Source organism: Maylandia zebra, linkage group LG22, assembly GCF_041146795.1.
Source record: "Maylandia zebra isolate NMK-2024a linkage group LG22, Mzebra_GT3a, whole genome shotgun sequence".
NCBI lineage: Eukaryota > Metazoa > Chordata > Actinopteri > Cichliformes > Cichlidae > Maylandia > Maylandia zebra.
In genome coordinates, this window is record NC_135187.1 from 24132967 (window position 1) to 24143169 (window position 10203).

General features: G+C 41.4%; 1 long non-coding RNA gene across 1 annotated transcript; it reads right to left on the reverse strand.

The window, feature by feature from the left end:
• Nucleotides 1-4779: 4779 nt before the first annotated feature.
• Nucleotides 4780-9247, reverse strand: LOC101482006 (uncharacterized). Its single transcript, XR_191096.3, has 3 exons — nt 8942-9247; nt 7884-8087; nt 4780-5561 (listed from the first exon to the last, which is right to left on the reverse strand). It is a non-coding gene; the product is annotated as an uncharacterized LOC101482006 (long non-coding RNA).
• Between the last annotated feature and the right edge of the window lie 956 nt (nt 9248-10203).

Genomic DNA, 10203 nt, shown 5'->3' on the forward strand with positions numbered 1-10203 from the left:
AACATTGAGGTCCTTCATTAGGTCTATTACTAATATCTGTCTGGAAAGTTTAGCCTCTGAATCCATTTCCATGTTGATGCATTGCTCTGACCTTTGGTGATGAGAGGGATTTGTGTGCAGTAAGCAATTGCTTACATGCTGTAATACAAACATGACAATGAACAGCTAAATTAAGACCATTATTACACTTGCAAATACAGATAAACAGAAACCCATGGCAGGTTGCCATTACATACCCCGGGCACAAGCAAAGCTTTGGGATATCTTGGTGAAAAAGCCATTACCTCGGCCATGATGCTTGTCACCCCACATTTGATCAATGCTTGGATTTTAAAGCCTCTTTTAAAATCTCACATCTACTTAATATCACATTATTCACCAGATAGAGTTCAGGCCTTTAAGGTTTTCCATTCCTTTCCAAAGCTGCAGAAATTCTCTATGTCATGGAAATGTGCCGGCAAATGCCACCTGAATGATAATTTGTATATTAAGCTTTGCATCAAGGAATCCATGGCCTTTTCAAATGCGCTTTTCAAATGCAATATGAATGGAAGTAAAATGTGTTTTTGTCTTGGGGTTCTTAACCAGGAAAATTCCATTTAATCTCAGATGAAAAAAATCTGTTGCTAGATTATGCGTGTAATATTAAAGAGAAAAAAAATCCTCCAGGCACTGGCTGTGTGGGATATGCTACAACATGTAAATAATAACAGTGTACAGTGCAAACATAACGTTAAGGCCTTATCTGTTGCTTTTTTCACTCTTTCAGCACATGAAACTAAATGGCTTAACACTAGAGGGCTCACATGCATTATCATACAAAAGAGCTCTTCATTTGAGTACTGGGGGATGGGAAGTGGGTGGGGGGCACAGATGACTATGTATTATTGATTATGCTTTATTGTGCTGAAACATCCCTTTTATAGCCGTGGACAAAACTCAAGAGGGGATGGAATGTATCATCAGAATTCATACCCAGCACTCTGTCTTGTGTCATGACACCCGAGTGCAAATTGAGGACAGTGGGAACTCAGAATTTTTCAAAAGTTTCAAATTAATTCAGAAGGTGTCAAGAAACTAGGACTTATGTGTGCGTCAAAGAAAGAAGAGAGCAAAACTACCTGACTGTATCTCAATACGCGCATCCCTGTTTCCTGACGTCCACGTCATGTAAAGTTTGCGTTATCATGCACACGCTCTATCACACCACTGACTCCATCCTGCGTGGAGTCGGTGCATGCGTAAGCCGTTGCAAACTGAGCAGCTGGTCTCCCCTGTGGGAGTCATTAGCAGTGAAGCTCATCCTTTTGTCACACACTCCAGTGTCTGTCCCTCACCTCTCAGCCCAACCTCAGGGCCCATCACGTTCCCCCCTGCACACCTGGCTTTATTTCTTTCTTCTCCTCTCTGACTTCAAGGCTCTGCAGGCTGGCTGCTCCCATAGAAACTGAACTAGATAACTATAAAAGAGAAAGGGCGAATGAGCAAGATATAAACAGAATGGAAAGAAGGAAGAAGTAGACAAATAGGGAAGAGGCAGTGGGGGAATGAGGTCTATCAGCCCTCCGCAACCTATTATCCTGGAGTCCTGGAGGATGCATTTCCCTATACATACTCCCCTAGACGTCACTTTCTTCCTCTGTACCATGTTATTTCTGTAAGCCCCTTGCCTCCCTCATCCGTCCATCCGGCTGTCCCAAGTTTGCCCGCTGCCTCTCTCTGTGGTCACGCCACAGAGAGAGTCAGTTATATTAAAGCCTCCTCTTCTCTTCTAATCTCACCACGGCAGAGAGGCTGGAGCTGGCTTTGCTTCAGATACACAGACCCCCACTTGCCCACCTCTGCCCAGAAAAATCTCTGCTCATAGTTACCACTGACAAATATGCCAACACATTTTCCACACCAGCCCAACAAGCCCCAGTGCTCGCCTCTGTTAAAGGCTCAGCTCCAACCCTATTCAGTTGTACATATGTACTTATTAAGATGTAAATTCAAATTGTTTGTCTATCCTCTCTTTAGTATTTATGAAATGGACATTTGAAAGTGGAATGAGGTACTTGAAGATAATATAGGGAGTAAGCAGGTGGGTGGATTTAGGGATGAGTGCTGTTCCTTGGAATTCAATATTTTCCACTGGAGATGTCCCATGCCTCATCTATATCAGACAGAAGATAAGGTACAATTGATCCCAGGGGGAGGTAGTTTAAGAGAAAATGCTTAAACACTTTTCCTCCTGTTACCATAAAGCCCAGATTGAGGGAAATTAATGTGATTTTCAGGCTGGTCCACTTGTCATATACTGTATTTGCTGCACTCTCCTGGGATGGTTTAGGATTCCTCTCAGCAGCTTGAGGCTATACCTCACTGGATCCAAATGGAGTTACTGAAAATTGGGAATGAACTCCATTTATGGATTTTCACTCCAAATAAAGTGGCTAATTCGGTCAAAAGAGCCATGACCCCAGCAGAATTAACCTAGCAATTTGTCACTTCCAAGGACATCTCCAGGGAGTTTGCTGAAACCGGCCAACTTGATATAATCCTTCATTCCCCGATCAGTAATGGAGCAGAGGAGAGGTGATAGACGTGATTTACAGTAACCTATACTTTCTCTCCATCTTTTCATCCCTTTTTCTTTTCCCCTCCTCTGATGTTTGGTTTTCTTCCCAAAATGAATCTCTTCAATTTTGCTTTATGACGCTGATGCCTACGCTCACTGTCGCAGTATTTACATAAGCGTTACGGTGCGCATACTTTTAGAACCCTATTCATCATCACTGCCACAACTGCTCGTGGAAGCAAAGTGAAGTGGGCCCTCCCAACTGGATGAATAAAAATCCCATTGATTTCCTTTGGAGGAAGCATACCAGGCCTGATGCCGAGGCACAGTGCACACCTGTAGATCAGGTGTTAATGAATATCAATGTTAAAAAAAAGAGAACTGAACGGGGGGGACATATTTTTCCTTTCAGATACATAGATAGATAAATCCTCAATAATCTTTGTGTTCATCCACTGTCTAAAAAAGATCTTTAGATCTTGTCCCCCTCCCAGGCTTTGCGTAAGAATTTTCTTTGAGCACCTCATCCTCTTCACTAGGGTTCTGATATAAACGGTAGTAACCAGACCAAAAAGCAGCGCACATTTCAGTGCTTCTTTTTCTCTGAAATGTCATAAACTTTGGATTCTAGCCAATCATTTTACCTTTGCAAGGATAGTAGGCGGGCCCAGGGACGTACGTTCTTTTAGAGAAGAGCTACAGATTAAAAATGCCCAAGGCGAAGCGGTCAAAAGTCTGGCTGTACTTCACAGCAAAAGATGCAAACTCAGTAGCCTGCAACAAGTGCTTTAAGGTGATACTGTGCAAAGGAGGTAACACCTTGAATCTGATGAAACACCTGGCAACGCATAGTGTTTTTTTGAAAGCCGAGAAATGCACCGTATTTGATAGCTTGCTGCAAGACCTCACACCGAGCACATCTACTGCAGGTGTGGTGCCTGTTATCAGACCCGGAGTTAGCAACATCCCCCAAGAACCCGAAGAGGAGAGTCCTGGCCCCTAGCCCTGCCAGTGTAGCAGAAATGATGACGGATGATGATGCAGCAGCAGCCATTCTTCTCTGCGTGAGTTGCTTCATGTTGTTCGTGTGTAATTTACGTTGAGTAGGCTAACCACGTTATTACATTAATGCATGTAAGGTGAACTACCAAACACCGTCGTAGTTTCATGCGGCTGTCTTCTTGTTTGATGGCAGATACTAACTTCATGTTGTATCAACAGAATAGGCTAACTTGGTTATCATTTTGCAGAAAAAAACATAAGAGGTTTTTGGACAAAGTTTGTGTTCTCCATTCTTTAAGCACCGGTTCGAGCACCGTTTAGCACTGGCTTTTACCATAGAATACCAGAATTGGCAGGTCCACCACCACTGGTGCCCTGTGCTTTTCACAGATAATAGCAGGTTCACCCTGAGCACAAGTAATAGATGTAAAATGGTCTGGAGAAGCCGTGGCGAACGTAATGCTGCCTGTAACATTGTCCAGTATGACCAGTTTGGTAGTTGGTCAGTGTATATTTGCAAAGAAGGATATATATATATATTTATATATCACTTATATAATGAATATACGAGTGTATATTACACTTGTATATTCATTTGACCTCAGTTATCCATTAGTGTTTTCGGCACCTGCTTTTGATACGTGTGTTAAAGGTTTACTTGTGCAGAAAAAAAAAACCTTTTCAAAGAATTCATAACATTAGGTTCCCGTCACTCGCTCCCTCTTAAATGCAGAACTGAATTAAAAATCCTTCTTCTTACATACAAAAGTCTGAATGATCAGGCCATATCAAAAGCAGAGCACTATATTATACTAACAAAGTGCCTCACTCCAAGTGCCAGACCACTTGTGGTTCCCAAAAGTACAATGAGAGCCAGCTATCGGGGCCCTCTGCTGCAGAACCAGCTCCCACAGGGTTCACGAGAAAGATGCCCTGTCTACTTTTAAGATCAATCTTTAAACTTTCATTTTTGATATAGTTTACAGTTTCTGCTGGAACAGATGACTCTGAACCATCCCTTAGTTCACTGCCCTCTCTTCACACCTTATGTGAGGTAATATACTGTAACACTATTTTAATGCCATTGCCTTGTGTTACTGCATCCAGTAGTTTGTGTTTTATCTTTTGTAGTTTGTGCCTGTTTACGCTCTTCTCTCCCAGGAGATTCTTCTGGAATCTCCTGGCCTTCTTCCAGAGCATGATTCTGCTGGAGTTGTCTTCTTATTGAAAGAGAGTTACAAGTTGTTGCTCACAGGGGATCACTGATCATTGGGGTCCTCTCTCTAATATGGAAGAATCTCCCTTGACACATGTTGTTTTGAACTAAATTGTATTTAGTAAAATGTAATTCTTTTGTCACTATGTTGTACAGACAAGTTTGATTTTCTAGGTCTGCTGTGCCTCAAATAGATGACCATGAAAAGAAATCCATGACAAGCTTACCACAGCTCAGCGCTAAAGCAGTCAAAACACTGCATCCCTAGTGCGCCAAACAGTCTAAAGCCTGAGATTTAGACACACGGGGCTTACTTTTATATATGGTTACCTCATTAGCTGAAACTTTTGTTTTGTTTAAGAACAAATAACACTATAACGTGAAAGAAAAACCAAGAAAACCTTAATTCGTACCCTTAAAAGGAGCTTAGTTTTCACAATACTAATAATGTCTAGGTTTTTTCTTGCCAATGATTGTTTTGCTCAGACACAGAGGAGCTATTACGTTATCACAGCCATTCTTGTTTGGTCTTATCCTCCTCTAGTGGAGCGATTATCAGGGTGACATCGTGAAGCCCGTCGTCTCGAAACACTCCAGGTCAAAGCAGACTGTCCTCCCCTTGCTCTTCAACCATTGTTAATTCTTCCCTATTTTACACCATTGATCTCCTGCCTCCCGGCCCAAACAGCCAGGTCTTTGTGGAGCTGTTAAGCTGCTCTGCAACTGGACTTTCTGCCTTCGTGTTGCAAGCACAGTATCGATCCAAAGTTCCTGAACTGCCAGCTGGGTAGAAAAATAAATAAATAAAAAAGAAGAAAAGGTGAGGTACTTAGTTCGATGAATGGAACAACCTTAAAGAACACTAGAGCCATTTATTTTTATTGTGTAGTTCTTGGGGTCACTGATTGTTTTTCCAATGTGTTCTCAGGTTTGTTCACATGTGAAATATATTTGCATGACAGGATGTGTTCAGTGTTCAGCGTGGGACCTGATAAAATAAATAATTTCTGCTCCTGGTATTGTCTTTAAAAAGTGCTTAAATGAAGGTCTTTTTCTTTGAAGTCTAGTCCTATAGTGATGCGTAATTCAGGTTCAGGCAAAAACCATGAAAATGAATAATTTCATTGACTGACTTTGTTTCTTAAAGCCAATATGCAAAGTAAAGAAATGCTAATCTGCTGTGGCTCAAAATGCTGATGTTCAACAGAAAACTAAGTAAGTGCTTGTACAGTCAGTGCTATTAGCATCATACTACTATATGTTTCTTCCTGACAGTCAACTGTTAAAAGCCATATGGCATCTACAATAAGACTGCCATCAGAGCAAAGCTGCTGACCTCCTGGGGCTAAAAATTAAGAGTCAAAAGCTGCAGTTTCTTTTTGTACTGACTCCTTTAAGAAGCAGTGTGATACCCAATACTATCTTGGCTTCTATCTGCTATCCGGTCTTTAAGTTATGACGTGATGAATCCTGCTTCCGGGCCCAAACTACCCTGCATTTTATAAGGCTTTTGTGTTTTAACATGTTTTAATGCTTTGTATCTTGTTCTATTTAATCTAAAAAAAAAAAACCCTAAAAACTGTCAGTGTTCACTGTTGGACTCTCTCGGTTTTTATTACCACGACTCATTTTAAAGCTCAGTTTTTAAACCCTTACGATGTAACTACAGCCCAGCCCATGCAGCAGCAGTATATTAATGACTAACCTCGTATTGTGGATGGATTATCTTGGTGGTTCTCTGGACAGACGTTTGGTCCGTTTACAGCACCATGCCATGCGATTGCATTTGTCATCGAGAACCCTGACGTTAACTTTTATCGAGTGGACAATTAGTGTTCATCCTCCAGTTTCACTGTTTATATTTTGCTAACATAACTGTGTCGCTAGCGATCACGTAGCACATCATTATATACCAGCTAGCCCAACTTCAGTAACCCTACAAACGTCGCTGTTTACTTTCCTATCGTCATTTATGTTGGAAGTGATAGCAGAGCTGTATGTTTTAATTTGTTTAATAAATCTCTCAGTCAGAACATGGTATATTATATTTAGATGGAAGCTAGCGAGCTAACTCCCTGCTAATTTATAACTTAGTTAAATGTCATAAATTCTGTTTTCATGGATGCCTGGATGTTACACTTAATTGTTACACCTGGTAGAGAAGCCACACTGATCATTTTATTACAGATGAAAGGATTTAGACAGTTTTTAACTCTGAGTGATGCTGCAGTGATCATTTGAGTTATGGACCTGCAGCAGATTTTGGGCCCAGACACAGCTAATGACATCAGACTTAAAGACCAGATAGCAGACAGCTGATAACTTTGACTCTTCATCCCCTTATCTCACTTGGTCATTCTCTAAAAATCCAGTGCAACTAGGTTTTTTTGTTTTTGCCAACCTAAACCTTAGCAATGTTTGCATGCATATCACTAGTGCAGGGTGTAGTCAGTGGGCTTAAAAGGTGCTGATCAGCCAAAGTAGGCTGTGTAGCACTGCCTTTGCTAAGTTACTATTTAAAGAGCCTCCTTGGGATTTTTATGTATTAAAATATATCCAGTTTACACTGTGTGTGTGTGTGTGTGTGTGTGGGGGGGGGGGGGGGGGGGGGGGGGGGGGGGGTGTTTAGGTGTAATAAATGTGCTAAATCTATTCAAATTTATTATGCTTTTTTTTTCTTTGCAGTTCAAGCACTGGCCATAAATCAATGCCACAGCTGTACTTTCGCAAAAAAAAAAAAGTTATCAGCTAGGAATTTTTAAAAAGAAGAACAGAAGCTGAGCGAAGTTATAAGAAACTTATAAAAACCGTATAAGAAAAACAGCTGACAAACCTAGTGAGAAATTATAAAATGGCTTGTTACAGTAAACTACCAGAGGATAACAAAAATAACAAGAAAAATACAAAAAATATTAACTGGCATTCTTAACAGCATAACCAAATAACTATTATATCCAAAAAGTTATGTGACTATGAGAATGAATTGGCTCGGTAAATAAGTCATTTGGGGTTTTTTTCGTTTGTTTTGTTCTTACTCTGGTCATCTGGATATGATTATTTTCTATTGTTATTGTTGTGTGCACACAATAATATTCCTTTCCCCACCTCACAATGTTTGTTCCTCATCTCTTTCACACAAGTTTAAGTAGTACATCAATGGAGTGGCAGTGGTGCAGACATCAACTCTGCACAGCAGCTTCTTTCAGCTTCAAAGCCAAGCAAGACAGCCAAGCACTTCCAGGTCAGTTACAAGAGGTCCCCTCTCCAGTGTGTCCTGTGGTGTCCTCGCACACAGAAGTATCTTCAGCACTGACAAAGGAGAGACAGCACGGGTCATTCTCATTACCTCATTTGACCTTTCTGTGTAGAGCTGCAGCAATGCCAAAGGCTGCATTATAGCTGGAGCCAGAAGCATAAAATCAGCACCAGTGAATATATTTACCAGAAGTATTGTTTCTAGCTAGCTTACTAGGTAACAACTAACGCCCATGTTCTATTAACCTGCTCACAGTAGCATCATTACAAGCTCAGTTTAACAGGTTCAGTTAATTGCGTTCCATACCAGTTTCTTTTCTTCACATGGCCCTGCCTGGCAAGTATATCACACTTTTTCTGGCCCCATGGATATGTTTAGTAGCCTGAAAAATTAGGAAATTGGGCAGCACAGTGGAGCAGCAGTTAGCACGTTCCCTCATGCCAACAAGGTCCTGGGTTCTTTTTGTGTGGAATTTGCTCTCCCCATGTCTAAGTGGGTTCTCTCTGTATTCTAGCTTCCTCCCACAGTCCAAAGACATACATGTTAGATTAAGTGGTCAGCCTAAATTGCCTGTAGGGGTAAATAAGAGCATGACTTGTTGTCTGTCTCTATGTCAGTTAGCACTTTGACAAATTAGCAAGCTAATTAGTAACTAAAGATTTTTAATTAATGCACTCTTCCCTTTTAGACACACCCCTGCATGCTGCACATATTGGGGAATGGCTGCTGCCATCCTGCAGCAAAATGTGCAGAATATCTGCCAAATTTAAACAGTTTGTCTACATGCTTTTTGTCACGGTCTATGTGGCAGACCGTGGGGATGAGGGGAATGAGGAGCCAAGATGCAGGACTTTGTGATGAAGGCAGTGCGTTTATTTACAGTGTTGTAAATAGTTCAAAGACTAACCCCGTGTTTTCCCCTTGACTTCCGTGTCGTGTCTTCACCCACAAGTTTGTGCTCTGTGCTCTTCCGCTCCTGTGTCCCCGCACCCCGTGCAGCTGCTTTTGTCTTCCCTGTCTTCCTTGGTACTAACACCACTAACGTGGAGTCTCACACAACAATCCCACACCGAGGAGCGCTCAGCCACAGTCTTAAGAAGCTCCCCAACGACGCTTCATTAGCTGCAGGTGTGTGAGTCATCTTCTGCTTCAGGTGTGGCCATCCTCTAGACAGGACACGCCCACCAGGTCTACCTGAAACCAGTACTCAGCCACACTCACAGACACACCCACTTGCCTATACAAACAAGGATGAGGAATAACAAGAACAGCAGCAGTGCAGACAAAACACACATCACAAAATAACAGCAATAATTATAAGAGTAGTCCACACTGCTGACAGACCCTGAATCCCTGGAGCTGGGTCTGTGACAGCTTTAGCGGGCTCTTAGTTCAATGACCTTGTTGCTGTGTAAAATAAAGTGAAGAGGATCTGGTTAAAATTGTGCTTTTTTTTCTTTTTTTAAGTTTAAGCTTATTAAAGATGTGGCTTGATAAAGGACTTTTTACCTGAAAAGGTTTTGATTGTGATTAGGATAGCAGATGCTGCTGTTGTCAACTCAACCCAGCTGGAATAAACCTTTTCTTTCATTCTAAGTTCTTTCATTCCTGCTGGGTTCACTGTAACAATCATAGTGCTCCCTCATTGGTGCACAGTGTGTGTGTGTGTGTGTGTGTGTGTTCACTATTATCAAACCCTATTTTGTCATTTAAATCTGTAACACGATATATTTAGTCACTCCACATGACTAAGAACTGCCTCTTTGTTTCATTCTTGACGCCAACCCAACAAAATGGTGTGTGTATCAAAGCTTGCACTGACATTAGAATCAATATGCAGTACACGTCTGCTGTTAAAAGGGGTATAGTGGTCACTCTCTGGAGGGCAGACTTTGTGCTCTCCGAGTCAGAGACCAGATTAGAATTCCTCACAGATTAATCTTTGACTCATAACAGACTGTAATTAAGTCGAGACAACTTCTAAAGTCCAGAGTAAGGAAAGAAAAAAAAGTCAGTTTATATCACCCCCGCTTGTGCAGGATACAAGAGGTCAGGCCATAACACGCTGATTAAGGGATGAGTTATTCAAAAGATTTTTTTTCTGAAATGCTCCACAGGACTGATGGTATATGAAGATGAGAAAAATAATCTGCTCTGCATGCTAGCTGC